The sequence below is a fragment of the Lepus europaeus genome, chromosome 6 (genome assembly GCF_033115175.1).
Source record: "Lepus europaeus isolate LE1 chromosome 6, mLepTim1.pri, whole genome shotgun sequence".
NCBI lineage: Eukaryota > Metazoa > Chordata > Mammalia > Lagomorpha > Leporidae > Lepus > Lepus europaeus.
In genome coordinates this window covers 65,507,769-65,520,442 of record NC_084832.1, presented here as the reverse complement: position 1 = coordinate 65,520,442, position 12,674 = coordinate 65,507,769, and the positions used below count along the sequence as shown (strand labels likewise).

At 42.6% G+C, this 12,674-nt stretch overlaps 1 protein-coding gene across 1 annotated transcript in view; it reads right to left on the bottom strand.

Annotated features, from left to right (window-relative positions):
• WDFY2 (WD repeat and FYVE domain containing 2) overlaps nucleotides 1-12,674 on the bottom strand; it is a 194,522-nt gene that overhangs the window by 132,935 nt on the left and 48,913 nt on the right. The window lies entirely within an intron of this gene.

Sequence of the window (12,674 nt, the reverse complement as noted above, 5' to 3'; positions counted from 1 at the left end):
GAGAAAGTTAAATATTAGTTGAACAATAACAATATATTTAGGATTTGTTATGTGAAACACATTGTGTTTTACTTGTTTTACATTATTTCAACCTCACAAAAGTTCTAGGAAAGACATCTTGCTTTCATTTCCATTTTAGAAGTGAAGACATTAATTAATGTGATTATGATCCCCCATCCAGAGAGAGGAAGAACCAGGAGTTACCCTCACGCAGTAGGACTCCAAAGCTTGAGTTATGCAGGTTGAACATCCTTTATCTGAAATGCTTGGAACCAGAAGCATTTCAAATTTTAGATCCCAGGTTTGGGTTTTTAGATATTTTGCTTACAGATTTTGAAATTTGCAGATACATGAAGTATCTTCTGGATGGAACACAAGTCTGAACAAGAAACTCATTTATGTTTCATAAAGTCTACACCTTGTATTATACACATAGCCTGAAGGTAATTTCATACAATATTTTTGGTGCACTTCTGCATTGATTGCAACCAGGCACATTAAGTCAGGTATTGAATATTCCACCATGGCTTCAGGCTGGCACTCAAAATGTTTTGGGTTTTGGAGCATTTCAGATGTTGGATTTTTGGATTAGGGATGTTCAAAATGTGCCACAAAACTTATCTGAATTTTGAATGCTCACAAAGGAATAAACCAGAACATGAGGACAAAAGGTAAAAATGGAGTAAGTTAGGTGAAAAGCTTTCACTATTTAGAAACCAAAAGACAGGAATCAAAAGAAAACAGCTTACAGGCATTTAGAGCACCTTGCACAGTGCATTACTTAGATATGGATTTGATATCTTGTGATATCAAAACATGCTGCTCTGTGAAATTCTCTCAATTAATAAAGCTGCTGTTCTTTACAGGCCAGTATAAGATAGAATGATCACTCCATAATTTAGCTCTGAATTCTTCTGAAGCCATGTAAAAGGTTTGGGGCTTCTTTCTGGGGGTACTCTGCACACTTCACCGTTCTCTTCTTCAGCACCCAGCATCAACAGTGCGGATGAAAGACACTTATTCCAACCATAGCATACCCAGTTGCTTTCAGCAGTGCACAGTTTTTGCAACAAAGTCCTCCCTGTCTTAGTAAAGTTATTTCAGTGCCAATATATGAGAAGAATCAGCCCTAGCCATTTTCAATTTTAAAATACTAAATTATAAAAGCTTAACTTTTTACCTAGATTCTTGATATGTTAAAATCTTTGTTTATTGAAAGGCTAAAGTACTCCTTTTTCTTCATTTTGAAAAGCATGTATTTAACATGAATCATGACTAGCACTAGAAATGACAAGAGAGTAAAAATGGGTCCCAGAGCACATAGAATTGGATTTTCATCCACTGTTTCCCAAAATACACCCCTCTAAGGCCTTGCAAGACCACATGACTAGTTCTTAGCGTTGTTAAGGCCACTTAACAGTATTTGCTTAGAGACAGAGTGAGAAACGAAGATAATGAAACAGAAGTAGAATCCAGCTTTTTAATCTTCAGTTTTGGAAGCTAGTCTCAAAAATAAAACATCTATGTTGCTCAAGGCAATAGATTTTATTTTAAATTTTAAAAATTATTTATTTTTATTTGAGAGACAAGAGCTCTCACCTGCTGATTCAATCCCCCAGATGTCTGCAATAGGCAGGGCAGGAAATAGTAACACACTCTATGCCTCCCATGTGCACGGTAGGGACCCAAGTACTTAGCCATCAACTGCTGCCTCCCACAGTGTACATTAGCAGTAAGCTAGAGTCAGGAGTAGAGCTGGGGTCTTGAACCCAGGCACTGTGATACAGGATGTAGGCATCCAACTGGTGTCTTAACTGCTACAACAAACACCTGCCCCAGAAGATTTTAAAATGTAATAACTAACATTTATTGAACCCTTTCACTGTGGCAAACTCAATTTTAATCATTTCATGAAAAATTACTCGATTTGATTTTTTTAAAGTTTTTTAAAAAGTTTTTTTGAAAGACAGAGTTACAGAGAGAGGTGGAGAGAGAAGAGAGAGAGACGCCCTCCATCTGCTGGTTCACTCCTCAAATGGCTGCAATGACTGGAGCTGAGCTGATCCAAAGCCAGGAGCCAGGAGCTTCTTCCAGGTCTCCCACATGGGTGCAGGGGCCCAAAGACTTGGGACATCCTCTGCTGCTTTCCCAGGCACATTATCAGTGAGCTGCATTGCAAGTGGGACTCAAACTGGTGCCCATATGGGTTGCCAGCACTGCAGCTCAGGGCTTTAATCCACTGTATCACAGTGCTGGCCCCTAATTGATTTAATCTTTACAATCATCTTATAAATTGGCACTATTACTATGTTTATTTTAGAGATTATGATGAAATATACACAGAGAAGTCATTTGTTTACTCTCTTAGGAATTAAAGGAATCAGAATTCAAACCCCAACAGCCTGTCTCCAGCGCCATCCTATTAACAGCCAGTCTCTAGAATATACAGATCCAAGTTATGTCCTGCTAGTAAAATGGTGCAGTCTTATCTGTGGTGCCATCTTAAATCCCAGGCATCATCTTTGGCTCTGGTCCCTGATACCATCTTGCATAGTAAGCGTCGGTCCTAAGCCCAGACTGACTTGCTAGAAGTCAGGTGACCAACTGGCCTAACCACAAGTGGCAGCTCCACCCCCACCCTAACAGGATTCACTGCTCCCACTTCCCTGCTCCCTCTAAGAGCATAACAGGACCTGCTTCCTACACATGTGCACTCTTGACTCTCTCTCTCTCTTGCTCTTTTGCCCTCTCCCTCTGGCCTGTCAGGTTTCCCCCTCCTGACAATAAACCTTTCCTTTAACTCCAATGTTTGGTGTGTTTTGTGGTGGACTTACATGTCCAAATTAGCATGTTAAAAATTTCTTATGGGGCTGACGTTGTGGCATAGTGGGCCAAAGCCTCTGCCCATGGCGCCAGCAAACCATATGGGCACCAGTTCAAGTCCCGGCTGCTCCTCTTCCAATCCGGCTCTCTGCTATGGCCTGGGAAAGCAGTAGAAGATGGCCCAAGAACTTGGGCCCCTGCACCCACGAGAGACCTGGAAGAAGCTCCTGGCTCCTGCTTCGGACTGACCCAGCTCCTGCTGCTGCAGACATTGAGGAGTGAACTGGCAGATGGAAGACCTCTCTGTCTCTCCCTTTGTCTGTCTATAAATCTACCTCTCAAGATAAATAAATAAAACATTAAAAAAAAAGTCTTACGTGTAACAGAAGGATAGATAAATTATAAATATGGTATGGTAAAATGTGGTACTATAATCATTTAATTATTTGTTTCCAAATAATTACCTCATTCTATTTATTAAAATAAATATCAGATGTTTAAAGAACTATATGTGAGCATCTGGAACAGAGATGATGCATAGAATCCCTCCCCTCATCATTTTTTTTCTAAAATGACACAACTAATGATGCATAGAATCCCTCCCCTCATCATTTTTTTTCTAAAATGACACGACTAACAGAGAAGGTTCTCTAAATGAATTGGCCACTTACCCAGAGCCTCATTCATGAACCTGAACCCTTAGTCAGTGGGAAATGGTTAGGGGAAAAGCACAATGAGTAGAGAGCCCAGCCAGCAGCCAGTTTCCAGAGTATCAACAATAACGATGCTGCCATTCATCAATTACTGAGGGCCAGAAACCCTACTAAGTGCCTTAACCCATTAACAAATGTCGGTATTACTAGCCCCACGGGGTAAACCGGTGCTCAGAGGTTGAACAAGATGATCAATGTTATACAGCTAAGAAGCAGCAAAGCTGGATCTGAAACACACTGGTGATCAGACTCAAGGATAAATTCTTAATCAATCCACTCTATAAACAGGAGCCAAGTCCTCAGGATCCCCTCCTCAGAGCCTACAACAAGTTCCTGAATTGGAGCAGACCAGTGCTAGAGAACCAGCTGTGCTAGTGCTTCTGCCTGGATGGCAATACCAGACAACTACGCAGGCCTCAAGTGGCCACGGCAGACACAAAAGGGACACTGTTCCAGAACAAAGGTGAACTCTGTCCTGCAGCTGTCTCCCACAGCCTACAGACTACTAGAGCTCTAAGATGCCAATGAAAAATTACAGTAAATCTCACCCCCTTCCCCCACCAATTTTGGCCTACCATAGAAAGAACTAAGTGAACAACGTCCTACACAATCTCTGACAAAGCATATTTCAGTTACCGATGTTGAACAAACTAGGCCTCACTTGGCTCAGAGGAAACAAGTGAACTAGACAAAAGATTTTATATTTTAAGAGGAAAAATCTGAATCCTTAAAGAAACAAGACAAGTTTGCAAACTGTAAGACTCAAAAGGACACTACATCACTGATTTGTTTTTCAATTTATTTATTTATTTATTTTGACAGGCAGAGTTAAACAGTGAGAAAGAGAGACAGAGATAAAGGTCTTCCTTCCATTGGTTCACCTCCCAAATGGCCACTGTGGCCAGCGTGCTGTGCCGATCCGAAGCCAGGAGCCAGGTGCTTCTTCCTGGTCTCCCATGCAGGTGCAGGGCCCAAGTACTTGGGCCATCCTCCACTGCCTTCCTGAGCCACAGTAGGGAGCTGGACTGGAAGAGGAGCAACCAGGACAGAATCCGGCGCCCCAACCGGGACTAGAACCCGGAGCACTGGCGCTGCAGGCGGAGGGTTAGCCTAGTGAGCCACGGAGCCGGCCAACATCACTGATTTTTTTTTTAAAAAGCTACTGCTAAGGAAGGTGAAAGGGGGCAATAGGAAGTAGTATTTGAAAAGTGATGGATATCAGCTGGCGCCGCGGCTCAATAGGCTAATCCTCTGCCTCGCGGCGCTGGCACACCAGGTTCTAGTCCCGGTCGGGGCACCGATTCTGTCCCGGTTGCCCCTCTTCCAGGCCAGCTCTCTGCTGTGGCCAGAGAGTGCAGTGGATGATGGTCCAAGTGCTTGGGCCCTGCACCCCATGGGAGACCAGGAGAAGCACCTGGCTCCTGCCATCGGATCAGTGCGGTGTGCCGGCCGCAGTGCGCCAGCCGCGGCGGCCATTGGAGGGTGAACCAACGGCAAAAAGGAAGACCTTTCTCTCTGTCTCTCTCTCTCACTGTCCACTCTGCCTGTCAAAAAAATTTAAAAAAAAAAAGAAAAGTGATGGATATCAGGTCTATCATCTACCATACTACCTGCTAAAAAACAAGGACTCACAGAACCCTGAAGGCAAAAGACTGTGACCAAAGAATTCTAAATGCAGTCAAGTTATCAATATTGTAATTATCACTACTATAAAACAGAAGGAATATTAAAAGACATAGAAGGATTAAAAATTACACTTTTTTAATAAAATTTGACAGGTAGAGTTATAGACAGTGAGAGAAGAGAGACAAAGAGAAAGGTCTTCCTTCCATTAGTTCACCTCCCAAATGGCTGCCACGGCCGGAACTGTGCCAGTCCGAAGCCAGGAGCCAGGTGCTTCCTCCTGGTCTCCCACCCGGGTGCAGGGCCCAAGCACTTGGGCCATCCTCCACTGCCTTCCTGGGCCATAGCAGAGAGCTGGACTGGAAGAGGAACAGCTGAGACTAGAACCATTGCCCATATGGAATGCTGCCACCGCAGGCAGAGGATTAACCAAGTGAGCCACGGCGCCGGCCCCAAAATTACACTTTCTACATATACTTCCTGGAGAAATATTCTCAGGGAAGAGAGGATAAATAATCAGTTGAAAAAACAAATTAGATTGTAGGGAAAATATCCCCCAGGGCCACACGCATCTACATGCACATCCACACATGCAAACACACTCAACACACGCCCTCATCTATAAACATACATGTCATACATACCCTCATCTATAAACATACATGTCACACATACCCACATCTATAAACATACATGTCACAGTACCCACAGAGGTTCAGAAATGCGTGCCCCATGCACAGATCTGAACCCTGAAACACCTTTATAAATACCCACATGCACACACTCATAAACACATATATCGATACATGCAAACACACGTGGCCACACACTCGTGTTCTTGGTCTTTCTGTAAGTCTTCGGGTGCAGAAAATTTCTTTCAAACACAGCTCATTATCACTCATGACAACATCACCCAGCAATGACCACTAGTATTTGAATTAGATTCTCTTCATTTTTTTCCTCTGGTTATACATACATGTCAACATGCTTAATGCCATTTTGTACATGTAACTTTATATTCTGTTTTTGCTTCAGATGATATTAAAAGTAATTTTGTCAAAATATTAATAAAAATATAGACACATATGAGACATTTGAAAGAAATGGCAGTGAACAATAAAGCTAATAAAACTAAAGTGGTCTAAATCATGCACGCTAACAGGGTTGAAATAGGGCTTAAATGAAAATATTCAGAAGATACCTAAAGGAGCATAATGTTAAAAAAAAGTATGAATAAATATATCTTGTTATTTCAACACCATTTCGGAGGTAAAGGGAAGGCAGGAAGAAAAGAAGGTGCGGAAGCACTCACAATTTAGGGGAACTCCAGAGATATTGCTCCAATGACAAACAAGTCTAAGTTCAACTTTAAATGCGCCCATGGAAAGAACAAAAATCATAACTCTCCAAGTCATAAAGAGAGTCATTTCCCTTCCTTTTAAAAAAGGAAACTTGATAAATAAAGCAAAACAAAACTTAAGAAAAGGTAAGCAATAAGAAAGCATAAGATTTTGAAAACCTAATGCAAGATGCCAAGGTTAACACCAAACATTCCCATTTAAAGGAGGAACCTCACAAACTAGGAGAAAGAGCAAAATATTACCATTTTCTGGGATTATTAAATGAGGTAATGTGTGCAAGCATGACAGGTATATAGCAGTTGTTCAAAACATGTACATAAAGAAGGAAATAGCATTGCAAACACTGGTGAACTGAAAAAAAGGAAAAACAGAAAGGAAACCTTACCAGGTTAAAACACCAAAATCATTAAAATAAAAAAAAAAATTAAGTCTGATAACAAGCTGGCAAGAAATCCTCAGAGATCAAAAATAAGAAAGTGTATAATCTTTGCCCCAAAAGTTCCACTTCTAGAAATGTAGTCTACATTCACATGCTATGAAAGTAAGAAATCATACATGGGAATAATTTAATTCATTTTCTCAGTTCAGTATTTTGTTATTGAATTAGTGATTTAAATGAAATAGACTTGATTCAGCAAAGGACTAGAAGATGGATAGTTCTGGGATAGTTCAGTAATCCGCTGTCTGTGATGCCTGAGGTTCCTGTGTATTGCTCCTCTGTCACCTTCAATATGCTGGTATCATTATAGTAAGTGAATACAAGGTTAATGTGATTAATATACAGAAAGTGATCTTAACTGTACTAAGGTCGAAAGAACAGAAGAATTAAAGAAACCCACTGGGGCCAGCACTGTTGCACGACAGGTTAAGCTATTGCCTGCAGTACTGGCATTCCATATGGATACTGGTTCAAATCCAGCAGCTCCATGTTGCTGTGGATACGTTCTGAGAAGAGGAGTGCAGTGGGGCTCTTCCATCATTCAGCTCCCTCCAGCTGGAGCTAGCCTCCCCACTCCAAGAACCAAAACAGAAAAACCTGGAGACTCAGGGTTTAGAGTTAGGGACGTTTGTGAGTTATTTTAATTGTATACACAAAATCAACAGAACAGGCTTCGCGATTGTGCAAAATAAGGCTTCTGCTCTCAGAGGCAAGAGACGCGGAGTCACCACATAGACACCGGGAGTGGGGGAAAGCGGGTCAGAGGCGACCAGCCCGTAGACTCGTTTATTTCAGTTGGTACAGCAGCTCATGTAACTGAGGCAGTGCAAGGGGTTCAATCCGGTCAAGGGGCGGTTTATGCCCTAACCAATCACAGCCTGTTGCCAGGCAGGTTCCTTTGCCAGGTGGTTTCCCAGGTGGTTTCCGAAGCCATTCCTGAGTAACTTGACGCTGGCTTGCCAGCAGCCACCTTGGTATGGCCTTCTCATTCCAACACATTTCCCCCTTTTTTTTTGAGCAACGGGAGGCATGATTCTTGGCCATACCATTGTTGACCCCGTTTCCATGTGGTCTCCATATGTGGCTGTGCCTGTCTTAGGTTGTCCCCCAGGGGATCTTACCCGTCATTGACTAACCAGCCCTCAAAACAGGAGACCACAGGAGTGCTTGCTCAGATGGGGGTAGGAATGAGGAACAATGGAAATCATGAAGAATGGGATGGGAGAGGGAGTAGGAGGTGGGCTGGTTTGTTTGGTTTGTTATGACCACATGCAGGCTGTGGGCTGTTTGAGTGGCTGACCAGAGCTAGTGGAGTATAAAGCAGTAGTGGTTGTGGCTCTGGGCAGTTCCTCAGGACAAGATGATAGGGCAGGTGCGTCTGCTAACAAGGCAGACTCTCAGTTTTGTTCAGCGGCTTCTGGTTGACTGTCAGTTGCAGGCTTGATGTTTCTGGCTGGTACCCAAATGGGCTGCCCCGCATTCTCTGGAAAGACACAAGCATATCCTCAGCCCTTGGTTAGCAGAAGCCTTTCTACGGGCGTTGGAATCCAGGGCCTGAATTCTGCGTCCGCTCAGACATTAATGGCAAACATGTGGGTGGGATGGGGTCTAGCGGCTGCCCTGAGAGCCTGGGGTGCCTGAAGACTGCCACAAATGTGGAGATCCTCACTGGGTGCGGATGGGATGACCTCGCATGGGTTATCGCCTCGAGGTCGTCTAAGTTCATCCCGCGGATATTTGGGGGGTGGCTGACTAGGCACTGCTGCCTTGTCTGCTGTCCTGTCATTTTCACTGTCGGAGCTCTCTCTCCCTCAGTCATCAACTGTTGCCTGTGAGGCAGCGGCCTGGAGTGACAGGCTCTTATCACTCACAGATTCATTACGTTTGGTAATCTGGGTGGGTTTCTGAGAGGGGGGTATCTTTCCCATGTCTGAACACTTAAGAGCGGTGCGCTATGCCAACTCTAGCCAAAGGAAAGACACGCACAGCACTGCTGCCATAACAAAACCAAGCACCTCAGTGGCTGTTGGCATTCTGCAGGGGGTTCGCTACATTAGACGAACAGACAGTGGTGTATCAGATCTTAAGTATGTCCTGCGCTTAGTGGGGGACTTCCTTGATCCGTTAGGTCAAGGCCGTATGTCCACACGGTGTCTCTGGAGCGTGACCTCTCTCGAGTGAGGGAAGATGACTTGGTTCAGAATTCTGGGATGATCAGTCCCTTATGTGAATTCGCCGGGCGAACCGAAAGTGAAAGGAGGAGCCGAGAAGCGACATTATGCTTCTGGGCGGTGTGTGCCTAACCTGGGGTCACTTCGAGGGAGGACAGGGACAAGGGAAAGGGTTGTAGGAGGGGGTTCTGTGTTCACCCTCACAGAAATGAACAGCACACAAAACACCGAGGGGCCTACTTGCTGAAATCAAGGTGGGGACCTCGCCAAGTCCGACACGCTTTCTCTCAGTCACGTTGGGCGCCAGATGTTGCTCCCTGCTAATGTGCCTAAGGAAAGCAGCAGAAGATGTCCCAAGTATCTGGGCCACTGCTACCCATGCAGGAGACATGAAAGAAGCTCCTGGCTTCAGCCTCGCCCAGCCCTGGCCCTTGTGGCCATTTAGGGAGTGAACCAGCAAATGGGAAATCAATCTCTGTCTCTCCTTTTCTGTCTCTGTAACTCTGCCTTTCAAATAAATCACTTAAAAAAAAAAACTATTAATAATGGTTGCTTCAAGATCATGGGTGGTTTCTTCTGCTTCATATCCTTTTTTTGTCCTCTCCATATTTTCCATAAGAATGTCATATGTGTATAAAACACCAAAAAATGAAGTGTGTGTGTGTGTGTGTGTGTGAACTAAAAGGAAACTGTTTATTCCAAAAAAAGCCAGGGCTCAACTTCCAAACAGAATTCTTTCCAGCTGATTTGCTGCTTATGAGGTGATTAAATTCTTCACCAAAAGCACAGTAATTTTATATAAAAACTACATGATACGGTTGATGATAATCCTTCATGTGTAGGGTAACGCTTGTGTAGAACTGAACAGACCACAGAGTATTACACATGCCTCTGTACCATTCATTACTTACTACAACCCTTACAGATCTATAAGGAAAGCAACAATAGGTAAACAGGCCCTTGGCAGTGAAGAGCTCTGAAACTGTAATCATTCAAGAGCTCCTCCCACAGTTAATAATTAAGACAGTTAAATGCAATTGGCTTAACTCGCATCCTCTTTTCACACACTATTCTTCATAAAGATAGATTAAAACAAATCCATGGTTGTTTCAGATCAATTTCTAAGGGGCTCAAGTTCTTTGGGATATCGAATTAATAGCAGTAGCTAGTTGTACTCTTAAGTCTACTGTGGACAAAATGAATGTTTTGAGACCAAAGCAGGCATGGAGCAAGTCACACTTTCCATTTGGTGTGTTTCAGTGACTTTGCTGTGCTAACCTTCCCCACATGAAGAGACAGAACAGACGGAGCCACTTCCCATGTGTGGAGAATCACTTCTCCACTAGTTTCGTCTTCTAAGACTGTTTCCTCCAAAGCCTAAAACTAAAAAATTTGGGTCTCAGAACTTCCATCTCAAAGCTGAAGTTCACGCAAAGAGAATAGTCAACTTCCTCGTTCATCCCCAAGGTAACTCAACATACAGCTTAAAACCAGCAAACTAGATCACAGAAACAGAACATCTTGGTCCACAGGGCACATGAAGATGTTTTCAGAAGAGGTCTAAACCCTGCAGGGATGTATCCTGCTGCTCAGTCTGAAAGTTATGACCCTATTTTTAAAATGCTGGCCAGTTTCTAAGGCCCTTTTTAAATATTACAAATCCTCCAGTAGGTAAGAAAATTCCATTGGATTAAACATAATGTGCAGACTAAAGCGCCTAATTGGCATCTGCGATGCAAGAGCCCTAGTAGGTCATCCTGCCTTTTCTTCTCCAACAAGGAATGGAACTAATCTCTACCTTTTTTGTTGTTGTTGTTATGGTGGTTGTCTTTAATAACACGACAGAAGGCACTGAAGACAGGAATTTGTAAACACCTAATTGTAGACAAAAATTCACTAAAAGCTTTTGTTAGGTTTCCTTTTTTTAGGTTTTGTTATAGCAATTACATAATTTATTGACTGAGACTTCATATACAAAAAAATAAACTATAAACATCTGAGACACTAATTTTCCATCAAAATTAATGGTTTGAGCCCTACTGGTAGAGAAAGAGGAAGGAAGGAGTTACTTCGTGAATCCTGCACCATGGAAGATGCTTCCTGTATTTCCATAAATGCTGCCTGGTATGATCCTTACAACACTTCTAGTATTTAAAATCCTTTTAGGGGCCAGCGTTGGGCATAATGGGTTTAGCCTCTGCCTGTGATGCTGTCATCCCATATGAACACCTGGCTGAGTCTCAGCTGCTCTGCTTCTCATCCAGTTTCCTGCTAATGCACCTGGGAAAGCAGCAGAAGATGGCCCAAGTACCTGGGCCTCTGTCACCCATGTGGGAGACCCAGATGGAGTTCCTGGCTTATGGCTTCAGCCTGGCCCAGCCCCAGGCATTGCAACTTTTTGGAGAGTGAACCAGCAGATGGAAGATGTCTCTTTGTCTCTCCCTCTTTGTCACTCTTTATTTCAAATAATAAATAAATCTTAAAATCAAACAAAGCCTCTTCTATACAGGATGCTCAAATCTCACAAGTATAAGGAAGAAAAACTGGAATCTGAGCTAGTCTGATCCCGCTGCCAATATTGTCATCTTTCTGTTGTGCAAACATTACCACAGTGTTTACAGAGAATAGAAAAAGATCCTAGTCTTGAAGGTTTGAAGTTCTAAAGACAAATCTGAGCCTCAGTCCCTCGTTTACGTAAGATGTCAAGATTTCAAAGTGAAATTCTGAAATTTGAAGCTACTTCAATAACTTGTGGAAAACGGAATTAAAAAGAAAGTTAGTGTAAAAACACTTCAAAATCCATGCATAGTTTTTCATAATACAAATTTTTCATGAATTGTTGAAGACCTCTTATATGCATGAGTTTCAAAAAAATCTTGCATTAAAATAAACCTGTCTTTAAATTCCATTTTCCATGAATATTTTGAAGCACCTCATATCCTTTCCACCTCCCTAGATCCTCACTAGGAGGCCGCTGGTGTGACAGGATGCTCGGGGCTACCCAACTGTGACTTGAAGGGGCCACTAAAAATTTTTGCCTGAACTTACTGATCAATATTTCAACAACAACACATGGAAATATTAAAACAATCCAGCAGGAGAAACTCACTGGAATGAAAGGTATTAGATGCCACATATGGCAAAAATTCCCTCTGTTACATCAGTTTCCTTCTGGAAGTCCTGGCTGCATCTCATCTCTGCCCTGTCAGCATTCCCTTGGCCAGAGCTGACTGAGCGGCCTCATCTTGGCTGAATTCCACGTGATTTTAGTTGCCCTCTATTTTTTGCTTAGCTCTCAAGTCCAGAGATACCTATTCTATAAATGACTGCCATATTTGTACCCAGCTTCTGAAAACCTCCCAAATGGGGAATATTTTATCTGACTCTTATTAAGAATAGGTACCAAATTTTAGAGGTGGATGCTCTGGAGTAGGCCGGAATAATTTTGTTTTGTATATATTGTATAAATATCAAAATATATCAATATATACAAATATATACAATATATATCATATCAATATATATCAATATATATTGATATATA